Here is a 14,239-nt window from a genome sequence, read left to right on the forward strand (position 1 = left end):
GTAAAGGCATTAAATCAAAATAAATTACAGTTCCTAACTCACTCTTTGGGAATTTAGGGTACTGAATCATAAATGCAAACTGTCCTTGGAATACGCTGCTTCCTTCACAAGCCCATTTTGTATGGTTCATTATTCAAATACATACTACACAGAAATGAAACTATTATTTAAAGGTTACCATTAGTACAATTCAAAGTGCACATAAGCAAAATATACATAATTCAAATAGCAAGAATTTTGTGATAACTGGGAGCGTATATATTTATCTTAACACATTACAGACACTGCAGCTTGAATCTGATATGGGAAAGCAGCCAATTCAAAAAACAACAATAAATATATGATAGCTTAACAGTAATGAAACTGATAATAAATAAGATTACTCTCACTCAAAGGACTAAACATTCTCTCCCCCCCACCCCAAAACAATTTTTCATTTATCCTATCATTCAAAATATGTATTTTTAAAGCTTCAAATGTGGCAAAGATAAATGTTAGGCATAAAGGAATAAAGGAACCAATCTTTTGAGGTATTTTCACAAACTGCTCAACTCAAACAATGTAACTGCTGGTGACAGAAAAGGTGATTACTTCCCCATGATACCATACAAGGTACATATATTTTTAATTATAAGCACTCTAGTCCTGAGTGCAACTACTGTGAAATATATTTCCTGAAATTTTTATCCTTCCCATTTAACAAGAGTCTGAATTTTGGGCATCACAATAAATCACCCTATGAATCAGAACAGTAGTGGTTAAATCATATATGGGGCAGAATAGGAGATACACGCAGGTCCCACTATCCAAACGCTTGTTATACAAAAAGTCACGTATCCAAACCCCTGTATACACACCGCTAATCTGAACAGCCTTTTCTGTTTTGCCAGAAAACATGATGGGAGGGGGAGAATGGGGGAGAGATTGAACAAGAAAGCATTTTCCCTCATTTGCCTTTTGTAAGGTTTCAGATGGTTTTCCTGTGTGTGTGTGTGATTTTGGAGTCAAAATCCTATGGACAGGAACACATTAGAAAGTTCCTCATAGGAATAAATGGAAAAGTTGACTCGTTATGCAAACACTTGTCTTAACAAACGATTTCCTGAGAACGCATTGTGTTCATATAGCGAGACCTGCGTCTAGTGGGTTATTTCCATTACTTAGTAAATGCAGTATCTTAAAACATAGTTCACAGAATGTTAGCAGAGATTAAAGAAACTGGAATACATACAGTGGTACCTTGTGTTAAGAATTTAATTCGTTCTGGAGAGCCGTTCTTAACCTGAAATACCACTTTAGCTAATGGGGCCTCCTGCTGCTGCCATGCCGCCACTGCGCAATTTCTGTTCTCATCCTGAAGCAAAGTTCTTAACCCGAGGTACTATTTCTGAGTTAGCAGAGTCTGTAACCTGAAGCGTCTGTAACCCGAGGTACAACTGTAGTTTGGTTGATAGAATTTGTTATACAATTCAAACATCATCAAGATACACTATGTCCACAGTACTTCCCTGATCCACCAAGTCTGTAATTCCATCAAAAAAAGTAATCAGATTGGTCTGGCATGACTTATTTTTGAGAAACCTATGCTGGGTCTTAGTAATCATAGCATCCCTTTTCTAAATGCTCACAGACCGACTGTTGAATTATCTGTTCCAGGACCTTCCCTGGTATCGATGGTTGGTAGCTACCTGCGTCTTCCTTCTTCACATTTGTGAAGATGGGGACAAGATTTGCTTGCCTCCAGCTTTTGCCCATCCATTTAGCAGAGTGAGGCTACCACCTCAGGCAGCTGATTTTGGATGTCATGAAAAGGCACCAAATATTTGTCATTTATTATTACTGCATTTTTACTGCCAGTGAAAGGGGACAGGTGGTTGTAGATGGTTTTTTTTGCCTCATGTGTTAAAATAAGTTGAATGGCCTTGAATAGTAGGCATCAATATTGTGGCAAGAGGAACATCATTTGCAGTTTCACCTCAAACAGCAAAATGTCCTGGGCTGGCCCAGTCAAACATTGATTCCATGTATTCAAAATGAAAGAGTAGGAAAACTCCATATAAAGCCCAACATATAAAAGATGCAAATTATCTTGAGATTCTTTATTCAAGAACTAAGTTTAAAAACTTCTCATGCTGACAGGCTTGCAAGTCTGAGTTGTTTTAAATTTATCCATAGCTTTCGAGGATAAAAGGTGTTATAACTAAGACAGTGTCTGGAAACATATGCAAGTTTCTCAAATATAAGACAAAGAAGAAATACAACACTCTAGGTTACAAGGCCTTAAACGGCAGTGCCATGGTTAAAAAAAAAAGTATTTTGAACTGCAGCCTGATCAAACTAGTTCAGTATCATTGTATGTGGTCTGAGCTAAATGTCTGGCTCTATCCTTTATTTGCAAGTGAACTGATGTCCAGGAGAGGTCAATCTGCTCAAGAAATCTACAGTACATTAAAAACCAAGAGTCAGTCATAAGGGCAGCTTGGCCCATCTGGTCTCAAAGATATATTTTAGAAAAGCTGTGTTCCTCATCTAGATGGATGCCTTATGGTGCACTGAAGGCACATCAACCTCTGCCCTTAAGAGGACTACTTGGATGCAAGCATAATGTACTCTATAGAATGATTCTGTACAGAATCCAGTAAAAAAATTCAGAGATTTCTGCAGCATTTAAGAAGTGTGTATCCTTTGTTAATAAGTGTAAAGAACTATTCTAACTAGAGCCCTATTGGATCCATGAAAGGGCTTCCTAGTCTACAATCCCATTTCTAGCACTGCTAGAAAAAGCCGACAAGTAGCACCTGATAGCAACAGCCCTTCCTTGCTATTGATCTTGCAACAACTGGTAGGTTTCATTGTGCTATCATGGCAAAGAGCCACTGATAGACCATCCTTTATGAACTTGCTTAGTGAATTCCATTAGTTAAATATCTGCTGTGTGAAGCAGTCCTTTGTCTGTTCGGAATCTACTGCTAATGAAGTTCATCTTGAGAAAGGTGAATGGAAGAAGGTTCATAGAAGGACAGCCACTTATGCCCCTTGAAAAGCCTCTCCAGAGCATCAAGGTGTCTTGAACAATGCGACAAGGTCCAGGCATCAATGCTGGACTCCTGCAGCCCCTCATACTCCATCCTACATTGGTCAGGACCACCCTCCTCAACCCACCAAACTGGGTACATTTCGCCTGCTTGTATCCCATCCCACACTGTTCAGGAGAGCTCAACCCCCTAGGGATGCTTTTCTGTGGATCCAGGCAGCAGCAAGAGGGAGGGAGGAATTGAAATTTCATTCTGTAAATTCCCTTCTACTCACTCGTCTTAGAATCCAAAACTACAGGTGCAATTCAACAGTGCTAAGCAGATTGTTCCATCAATGGAAGCATTTCTGCTTGCCAGCTGGAACAACCCCATCTCGCAATGCCCTCAGGGTTCTGGTAGTAATCCTGACCTCCCCAAGCAGATCTGGTGAGGCGGGAAGTGATGCATCAGTGTGAAAACTCCTGTTGCACTAGCAGGATTCATTGCTTCCACTAGCTTAACAACTTAATTAAATTCAGCCCTATTGTCTCTCCAAAGCTCAGCTCTGAAATGCGGGCAATAAAGAACATATCCTTTCTTGTTTTCACAGTTTCCAGACCAAGTCCATGGCTTCTCACGTTAAAAAGGCTGTCAGGAAACAGACCAGGAAAGACATCAGTCGGAGAGTTTGAAGGAGAACTGGGCTACATAGCCAATTGGTTTGATGCAGTGTCTCAGCTTCAGACTGTCATAGGTTTTAGCATAATTAAGCTGAAAGTGTTAACAAGTTGCTCCTCAGCAAAAAACCAAAAACAAAAGAGCTTTGGAAAAATTAAACAATTCCCAAATGAATCTGTGAACAGAGTAGCCTAAATGCAAACATGAATAGAATATCCATGTTAATAGAGATCTGAATTACATTCGACTTTCTTGGCGCCTGCACACTGGATGCCACATTTCTAAAAAGAGGCCCAAACCATACAGTAGTTACACATTTCAGGGGGTTTCAATTTCACGGGTGAGGGTACAGGCCCCATTAAAACATGGTGGTCATTCAATAGGGGAATGTCAGGTGGGCCACAGGAGTACATTTCCAATCCTCTACCTCATTGTTAACATACACCAATTTTGTGTGTTGCACTGGGTACCAGTACGTTTCTAGCCTAATTCAAAGCGTTTAACCTTTCAAAACTATAAATGGATTGGGGCTATGTTATCTAAAGGACTGCCTTCATTCATTATAATCCTGCTCAAACACTTAGATCTGCTGCAGGGGTCCTTCTTTTGTGTCCACGATCTCTGTTAGGTTTGTGAGTGCAGGGGGGGGGGGGAGATGGTCTTAATGGTGGCTCCAGCTGACTTTTTGCCCCTGATGTTGCAGTCTTGAAGTGGCCTTTATAGATGTTTGCCTTCACTACCTTAACTGGGATCACAAGTATGTTAAGAAAGCGGATTTGGAGCTGCTTCCTGACATTAACTGAAAAAAAATCATAGAATCATAGTTTGAAGGGACTACAAGGCTCATCTAATCCACCCACTGCAATACAGCAATCTTTGGCCCAATGTAGAGCTCAAACCTACTACCCTTAGAAATTATTTAATACTATCTGTTATAGCCATTATTTATAGTTATCTATCTATCTATCTATCTATCTATCTATCTATCTATCTTAAATTTTTTAAACATAAATGCAGAAATAAAAACAATGAAACATATATCATAACATATTTTCTTAGCTTCATTGGACTCCCTCATGTCTCCCGCTCCCACTTGCATCATTGTCAATTCTTACCTGCAATTTATCATCTTGTTTACATTCTTATATCCCATTCATTTAAAATATAATCTAATAATCCTCCCATAAAGGTAAAGGTAAAGGTACCCCTGCCCGTACGGGCCAGTCTTGACAGACTCTGGGGTTGTGCGCCCATCTCACTTAAGAGGCCAGGGGCCAGCGCTGTCCGGAGACACTTCCGGGTCACGTGGCCAGCGTGACATCGCTGCTCTGGCCAGAGCCAGAGCCAGAGCCACACACGGAAACGCCGTTTACCTTCCCGCTGGTAAGCGGTCCCTATTTATCTACTTGCACCCGGAGGTGCTTTCGAACTGCTAGGTTGGCAGGCGCTGGGACCGAGCAGCGGGAGCGCACCCCGCCGCAGGGATTCGAACCGCCGACCTTTCGATCGGCAAGCCCTAGGCGCTGAGGCTTTAACCCACAGCGCCACCTGCGTCCCATAGGTTTATGTTTTTTCCTCAATCTCACTTGTCATCCTAATTCCATCTAGTTTAGTGGTGCTCAATTATTTATGATCTAGCATCCTTCTTAACATTCAACCAAATTACAATGCTTTTTAAAATAAATCTTAAATTTCTTCCAATCTTCTTCAACCTTCTCTTCTCCCAGGTCTCGGATTCTGCCGGTCATCTCGGCTAGTTCCATATAGTCTATCAGCTGCATCTGCCACTCTTCCAGTGTGGGTAGATCTTGGGTTTTCCAGTGCTTAGCGATAAGTATCCTTGCTGCTGTTGTTGCATACATAAAAAATGTTCGGTCCTTCCTTAACACCTTCTGGCCGACAATACCCAAAAGGAAGGCCTCTGGTTTCTTAGTGAAGGTATACTTAAATACCTTTTTCAGCTCATTATATATCATTTCCCAGAAAGCCTTCACTCTAGGGCAAGTCCACCAGAGGTGAAAGAATGTTCCTTCATTTTCTTTACATTTCCAACATTTATTATCAGACAAATGGTATATTTTGGCAAGTTTAACTGGGGTCATGTACCATCTATATATCATTTTCATTACATTTTCCTTCAAAGCATTACATGCAGTGAAGTTCAACCCAATGGTCCACAACCTTTCCCAGTCCTCAAACATAATGTTGTGCCCAATGTCCTGTGCCCACTTTATCATAGCCAATTTAACCATTTCGTCTTGTGTATTCCATTTTAACAGCAAGTTATACATTCTTGAAAGTACCTTAGTCTTAGGCTCTAACAGTTCTGTTTCCAACTTCGATTTCTCCACCTGGAACCCTAGCTTTTTGTCATTTTTAAAAACTTCTTTAATCTGAGCGTAGTGTAGCTAGTCTCGCACTTTATCCTTCATTTTCTCCAAACTCTGCAATTTCCAATTGTCTCCATCTTTTTCTAGTATTTCCCAATATTTTGGCCATTTGGCCTCCATATTGGGTCTTTTTCGGGCCTTAGCTTCCAGCGGTGAAAGCCACCTTGGAGTTTTATTTTCCAATAAGTCTTTATATTTTGTCCAGACATTAAACACTGCTTTTCTGAAAATATGATTCTTAAAGGCCTTATTGATCTTAACCTTATCATACCATAAGTATGCATGCCAACCAAAAGCATTGTTAAAACCTTCCAGATCCAGAACGTCAGTGTCCTCGAGAAGTAGCCAGTCTTTTAGCCAGCAGAAAGCTGCGGCCTCATAGTACAACTTTAGGTCTGGCAGGGCAAAGCCCCCTCTTTCTTTCGCATCAATTAATATCTTAAACTTAATTCTGGGCTTTTTGCCCTGCCAGACAAACTTAGAGATGTCTCTCTGCCACTTCCGGAAGCACTCCGTCTTGTCCACAATCTGTAGTGTTTGAAACAAAAACAACATTTTTGGCAATACATTCATCTTAATAGCAGCAATTCGGCCTAACAAAGAAAGTTTCAATTTTGTCCAACTGTCTAAGTCTCTTTTAATTTCAGACCAACATTTTTCATAGTTATCCTTAAAAAGACTCAGATTTTTTGCTGTTATGTTTACCCCTAGGTACTTTACTTTTTTAACCACAGTTAGTTCTGTCTCTCTCTGAAACCGTTCTGACTCTGTATCTGTCAAATTTTTCCCCAGCACCTTAGTTTTCTGTTTGTTTAATTTGAATCCAGCCACCCGACCAAAGTCTTGAATCAATTGTAACACTCTTTTCGTACTAGATTCTGGCTCCTGCAGGATCAAAACTAGGTCATCTGCAAAAGCTTTAAGTTTGTATTGTTTCGCTCCGACCTGGATTCCTTCCACCAACCGGTCCCCTCTGATCATGTTCAAGAGCACCTCCAGAACCGAAATAAATAGCAGAGGGGAAATGGGGCAGCCTTGTCGTGTTCCTTTTTCAATTTTAAACTCTTCTGTAACCACATTGTTAACTATCAATTTAGCTTTTTGTTCTGAATATATTGCATCAATCCCATTCTCAAAACCCCGTCCCACTCCCATTTCTTTTAAATTTCCCTTCATAAATTTCCAAGAGATATTGTCAAAGGCCTTCTCCGCATCTATAAAAATTAACACTGCTTTTGTATTTATGTCTGTTTGCAAAAGTTCCAAAATGTCAATGATATTCCTTGTGTTAGCAAACAAGTGTCTACCTGGGAGAAAGCCTGCCTGGTCTTTATGAATTACTTCATTTAATACTTTTTTGTAAAAGGCGAAAGATTTATACGATCTGAGGTGAAACCAGAGTATATGGAGCCTAGTCACATGTGTTTCTTGTAAGCAAATAATATCCAATTGTTCCTTTTTTAATATGTGAAAAATTTTCCTCCTTTTTTCCGGGATGTTACAGCCATTTATATTCCAACTCAAGAGTTGCAGAGACATCCTGAATTAATCTGATTATTTTCCTGGGGGTGGTGTCTTGTTCACTGGATCTTCAGGTTCCGAGGGTGCAGGTACTGCTGGCGCTCCAGGCCCAAAGGGTAATTCAATTCCCTTTTGAAGGTCCTCTCCGTATGCAGTCAAAAATTTATCTCTGTCTTCCAATGTTCTGATTTTAACCTTCTTCCCTCTAAAAGTGAAAGATACTCCTTGGGGAAATTCCCACCTGAAGATAATTGAGTTGCTCCTCAACAATTTGGCCAGTTCAAGATAGTCAGATCTAAGATCCAACAGTTGTTTAGGGATGTCCTTGTAAAATTCAATTCTTCTGTCCGAAATGTCCAGTGACTTTCCGTAGTGTAGGCCCCAAATCTTATCCCTTTCCTCCTTTGATCTCAATGTTATCAAACAGTCTCTGGGCTTCTCTTTCTTTACAAGTCTTCCAAGCCTGAAGGCTGATACGATTTTAAAGTCCTTTTCCTCTAAATTCCAAAACTTGGAAAACTCTTTAGTCAGGAACTCAGCTAAATTGCCTTCTTCCGCTTCTGGTATCGACCTTATCCTAAGGTTACTCTCCCGGTTCCGCAGTTCTATCATGGAGAGGTAGGTCTGGTGTTCATCTACTTGTTTGCTGAGTGTTCTTACCTCTTGTTCCAAATTTCCCAGTCTTTGGCTAGTATTCTCAGCCAATTTCCGATTTTCTGCCGTGGCCTCCGTCAGTTCTCCAATTGCTTGTACGTTCTGAGATACTTGTCCAGTTAATCTATTTAAACATTCTGTGTTTTGATCAATTTTAGCTGTTTGCTCATCAGCTTTCTTATCCAGAGATTCTACTCTCTTGTCCAAAGATTCCAGTTTTTCGTAGATTTTCTCTAAAATAGAAGCAGTTGCTCCTGAGGCCATATCTTCCAGTTGTAATTGCTCAGTTTCTCCCTCCCCTGCATGTGGCCGAGAAGCAGCTTCTTCTTCTGAAGGCAGAGTAGGTAAAGATGATCTGCGTGCCTGAGAGGCTGCGGTTAAAGTTGTTAAAGTTGTTTGTCTAGTTTTTGGTCCCTTTTTTCTTGCGCCACTCATTCCAGTTATCTAAAAGTCAAGGTCAAGCTGAGTTGTTCCCATGAGAAAACAACAGCCCAGATGGTAACAGTCAAACAGGAGGCCAGGAAAGGAAAGTAAAATAATGTCACTGCTGTAAATCCCGAATCCTCTAGGGGGAGCTTAAAATGTCTTTAGGGAAAAGATCAATTCTGGTAAAATTGCTAAAATCAAGTTTAAAGTCCAGGAACCTTCAATAGCAGGTTTTAAGCAGAGTTAGTATTAACAACCACATTGTTTCAAACAGTGCAAACTGGTATTTCAAATGATGCTTCAAAGTAGCAAGTCCAAACTCCCTCAGAATGTTGCAATTTTTAATTCAAAGTAACCAAATCTGCAGACTGACAGCTCAGTCACTCAGGCAGCTCCAGAACCTGGGTTTCTTACTCAAATTGTATTTCCGATAGAAGAAAGGTATCACGATGCAAGTAAAGAGCATAAAATCAGAACAAGCTATTCAGAATATGCAATTGGGCAAATCTCCAGGGCCAGATGGACTAACCTCCAACTATTATAAGACATTGAAAGATTATTTGATACAACCAATGCTGGAGGTTAGCAACGAAATTTTGGAGGGGAAAAAGGCGCCGGAATCGTGGAAAGAAGCTTTTATCACATTGATACCCAAATCGGAAACTGAAAAGACTCAACTTAAGAACTACCGCCCCATCTCCCTCCTAAACGTGGATTACAAAATATTTGCAGACATATTAGCAAATAGATTTAAAAAAGTCTTGAATCAGGTAATTCACAAAGACCAGGCAGGCTTTCTCCCAGGAAGACATTTGTTTGCTAACACAAGGAACATAATTGACATTTTGGAACTTTTGCAAACAAATATCAACACAAAAGCAGTTTTAATTTTTATAGATGCGGAGAAAGCCTTTGATAATATTTCTTGGAAATTTATGAAGGGAAATTTGGAAGGGATGGGGGTGGGACGGAGTTTTGGGAATGGGATTGACGCAATTTATTCAGAACAAAAGGCTAAACTGATAGTTAACAATGTGATTACTGAAGAGTTCAAAATTGAAAAAGGAACACGACAAGGCTGCCCGATTTCCCCACTGTTATTTATCTCTGTTCTGGAGGTGCTCTTGAACATGATCAGAGGGGACCGGCTGGTGGAAGGTATTCAGGTCGGAGCGAAACAATATAAACTTAAAGCGTTTGCAGATGATCTAGTTTTGACCCTTCAGGAGCCAGAATCTAGCACGAAAAAAGTATTACAATTAATTCAAGAGTTTGGTCGGGTAGCGGGTTTTAAGTTAAATAAGCAGAAAACTAAGGTATTGGGGAAAAACTTGACAGTTACAGAGTCAGAACGGTTTCGGAAAGAGACAGAGTTGAACGTGGTTAAAAAAGTAAAATACCTAGGGGTACATATAACAGCAAAAAATCTGAGTCTATTTAAAGATAATTATGAGAAATGCTGGGCAGAAATTAAGAGAGACTTAGAAAGTTGGACAAGATTGAAACTTTCCTTGTTAGGCCAAATTGCTGCTGTAAAGATGAATGTATTGCCGAAAATGCTTTTCTTATTTCAAACATTACAGATTGTGGACAAAACAGAGTGTTTCCGGAAGTGGCAGAGAGATATTTCTAAATTTGTCTGGCAGGGCAAAAAGCCCAGAATTAAGTTTAAGATATTAACTGATGCGAAAGAAAGAGGGGGCTTTGCCCTGCCAGACTTAAGGCTGTACTATGAATCAGCAGCTTTTTGCTGGTTGAAAGATTGGCTGCTTCTCGAAGACACTGATGTACTAGTTCTGGAAGGTTTTGACAATGCGTTTGGTTGGCATGCATATTTATGGTATGACAAGGTTAAGATCAATAAGAATTTCAAGAACCATATTGTCAGAAAAGCAGTGTTTAATGTCTGGACAAAATACAAAGACTTATTGGAAAACAAAACTCCAAGGTGGCTTTCACCATTGGAAGCTAAGGCCCGGAAAAGACTCAATATGGAGGCCAAATGGCCGAAGTATTGGGAAATATTAGAAAAAGATGGAGATAATTGGAAATTGCAGAGTCAGGAGAAAATGAAAGACAAAGTGCGAGATTGGTTACATTATGCTCAGATTAAAGAAGTTTTTAAACTTGATAAAAAGTTAGGATTCCAGGTGGAAAAATCGAAGTTAGAAACGGAACTGTTAGAGCCTAAGACTAAGGTACTCTCAAGAATGTATAACTTGCTGTTAAAATGGAACACACAAGATGAAATGGTTACATCGGCTATGATAAAGTGGGCACAGGACATTGGGTATAATATTATGTTTGAGGACTGGGAAAAGTAATGGACCATTGGGCTGAATTTCACTGCATGTAATGCTTTGAAAGAAAATGTAATGAAAATGATATATAGATGGTACATGACCCCAGTCAAACTTGCAAAAATATACCACTTGTCTGATAATAAGTGTTGGAAATGCAGGGAAAGTGAAGGAACGTTCTTTCACCTCTGGTGGACTTGCCCCAGGGTTAAGGCCTTCTGGGAAATGATATACAATGAGCTGAAAAAGGTATTTAAGTATACCTTCCCTAAGAAACCAGAGGCCTTCCTTTTGGGCATCGTTGACCAGAGGGTGCTAAGGAATGACCGAACATTTTTTATGTATGCAACAATAGCAGCAAGGATACTCGTTGCGAAGCATTGGAAAACCCAAGATCTACCCACACTGGAAGAATGGCAGATGCAACTGATAGACTATATGGAACTGGCTGAGATGACTGGCAGAATTCGAGACCTGGGAGAGGAGACGGTGGAAGAAGATTGGAAGAAATTTAAGGACTATTTGCAAAAATATTGTAAACTGTATGAATGTTAAGGAGGATGCTTGATCACAAACAACTTGGCACCATTGAATTAGATAAACTGAACTATGAAGATAAGCTAAATTCAGGAAAAAATCAATTTTTAGATAAATGATTAGGCTAAACTAAAAAGTTTTAAAAAGTCAAATGAATATATCTAAAATTTAAGATATAACATTGGAAAATTAGATAAGGTGGGGACAAGGTGATAAATTGCTGAATTAATTTTTATATTTTGGAACGTAGGAGAGGGAGATGTGAGGAAGTCCAAAAAGGATAAGAAAATATGTTATGAAATGTGATGTTTTTTGTATGTTTCGTTTATTATGTTATAATTTTAAAAAAAACTATTAATAAATATTATATAAAAAAGAAAAAGAAAAAAAGAGCATAAAATCAAATGCTTAAAGTCCTTATTTTGCTTACAAGAAAGTTCAGCGGTTGCTCAGATCGATTAGGTTAAAAATTCTTTCTTTGCCTCCACTCCTCCAGCTCTTTGCTTTGAAGTTCAGTGACAGCGGAAGACGGACTTCCTGTTTTACGTCGCTCTGCTTTCAGCCAAATTCAATAATTTTTAGTCTCAAATTTTGTAAAGTCCTCTTTACTCACGGATTGTTGCTTTTCCAAATCAGAAGTTTCAGGAAAAGAGGTCAGCGCTCACCGGCAGCAGCAGCGCGGCTTCACTCCGTAGCTTGCGAAACGACCCACAGCGCCGCTACCCCCTCCCCGCTCCGGAGCCCCTTACGGGGTTCCTTCAACGTTTCAGGGGTTGCTTCTGGCGCCCGCCGGGTCCCGAGACCACAGGCTTTTGCTGTCTGTGGGTTTCCGACGTGGGTCTCCGCTTCGCCGTAGCGGACGACCCGTTTCCCACGGAGCTTCCTCTTCACAGAAGGAAGAGGACCGCCATTGCCGTTCGCGCCGCCTCCGGAAGTTATTTATAGTTATCACTCTTTTTCTTGAGTATCATTTTGTGAGGATGTGGCCATAAAGCATTTTGCAAATACTTTGAAACAAACAAACAAACAAACAATACAGTTGGAATTTCACTGGAACAGGGCTGAAGTAATCCATGTAAAGAACAACCCAAGGGCATGTCATAACATAACTTAGAGAGACAGGAGTTTTATCATATTAACATACAGATAAAATAGGATAAGGGCCATCACGCTACAAGCAATAGGAACACAATAAATAAATTGACAGTCAAAAGTTATCTGAAGCAGTAGAACATAAAACAAGAAGTTTCAAAAAGTCATCTATGATCAAGATGAAATTTTGCAATTCAGATCACTTGGGTGTATTAACAGAATATACACAAACTCGCACAGCTATTTAGAAACAATCAACATTTTGGAGATGCTCTGAGTAGGTAATAGGGGCTTACTACATAACACAAACACTCAGATGATTTATTTGAGAAGTTGTTCTAACTCTACAAGTATCTAGTAAGCATAGTTACACAAGCGGATGGGGGAGGCACTACAAGCTATGTTTTTGTACAGAGAACATTTTTTACAAAAGTCTCACAAATTAGAATGGTTAGAAGAGTACTTCTGAGACATCATCTATACATTACTATAAAAAAACCCTACTTTTACTTATCAAACTCCTCTTTTACTAAAATACAAGTAAAAAATCTGGATTTGTTTCATTTCTGCTTAGTGTCAATTACAGAAGAATAAAGGAATCTTTGTTACTTTCACCAAAACTTGCAAATCATGTATTTATTTAAATATTTTATTTCTCTGTCCTCTCCACAATAAGGCTCTCCTGAGAGTAAGGAGACCCTACTGAATATGACTGGGCTGAGGTGCAATAAGGTCAGGGGAATGTGTGAGGGGGGACTCCTGAGAATTGGGGAGGGGCGCCATCAGTGAGTGGGAATCACCCAATTCAGCGGGGCACCCAACTCTCCGGAGAGGCTTTTCAGGGTGAAGGGAAGAAACAAAGGAAGTCAGCTTCCACAAGTCTTTGACTGCAGTCTTTTCTCTGGAACTATTGTCTATAAACAAGAAAAGGCTAACATTTTGTCATTTAAAAAAATATAATACAACAACAAAACAGAAAAGGAATGGGGAATGTAGCTGAGCCCAATATCCTTATACAATAACCACAATAATGGTATTTCCTGTAACTCAGATTTCAGTGTCAGTCATCAATCAGTCGTTCAATAGGTAGTGGAACAACAGTCAGTACTGTAGCTCTTAGAGGTTTCAGAAAAATGTACTTTAAAGTTGTCTGGAAACTTCAATCCTGGAGGCAGACTGAAAATGCTGCCCTGCTTTGGCAAACATGATTAAGGCATCATTGTTTCTGAGAATTCTCCTACTGGCGCTATCACTGTCATCTGCTGTTACACTACAGGCCACCCCACACACACCCCGACCTAGTAATACTTTCAGGCAGAAAAGGTTCCAATATATGTCCACACATACAAACATTTCCTGATTGAGGAACATGTCTTCCAACATTTTAGGTTCATAAACACTTGCAATTCACAGTTCCACCCAGCTTCACCATATTTTAATGCAAACTATGCAAGAGAGGACAAGAGTTGCTGTCCCTATAGCGATTGGTGAAGTAATTGATATGATTACAGCAGGAGAACTAAAAAATGCAGAGGGAGGGGAAAGTACCAGGGATGGCTCCTGTAATATTTACAATAGCTATGAATCACGCTGAGCATGTACAGAGTTCCTTCATTAGTGAACTACT

General features: G+C 39.8%; 1 protein-coding gene across 4 annotated transcripts in view; it reads right to left on the reverse strand.

Annotated features, from left to right (window-relative positions):
• ARID2 (AT-rich interaction domain 2) overlaps positions 1-14,239 on the reverse strand; it is a 113,709-nt gene that overhangs the window by 15,138 nt on the left and 84,332 nt on the right. The window lies entirely within an intron of this gene.

This window comes from Podarcis cretensis (assembly GCF_951804945.1).
Source record: "Podarcis cretensis genome assembly, chromosome: 10".
In the NCBI taxonomy this organism is placed as follows: domain Eukaryota; kingdom Metazoa; phylum Chordata; class Lepidosauria; order Squamata; family Lacertidae; genus Podarcis; species Podarcis cretensis.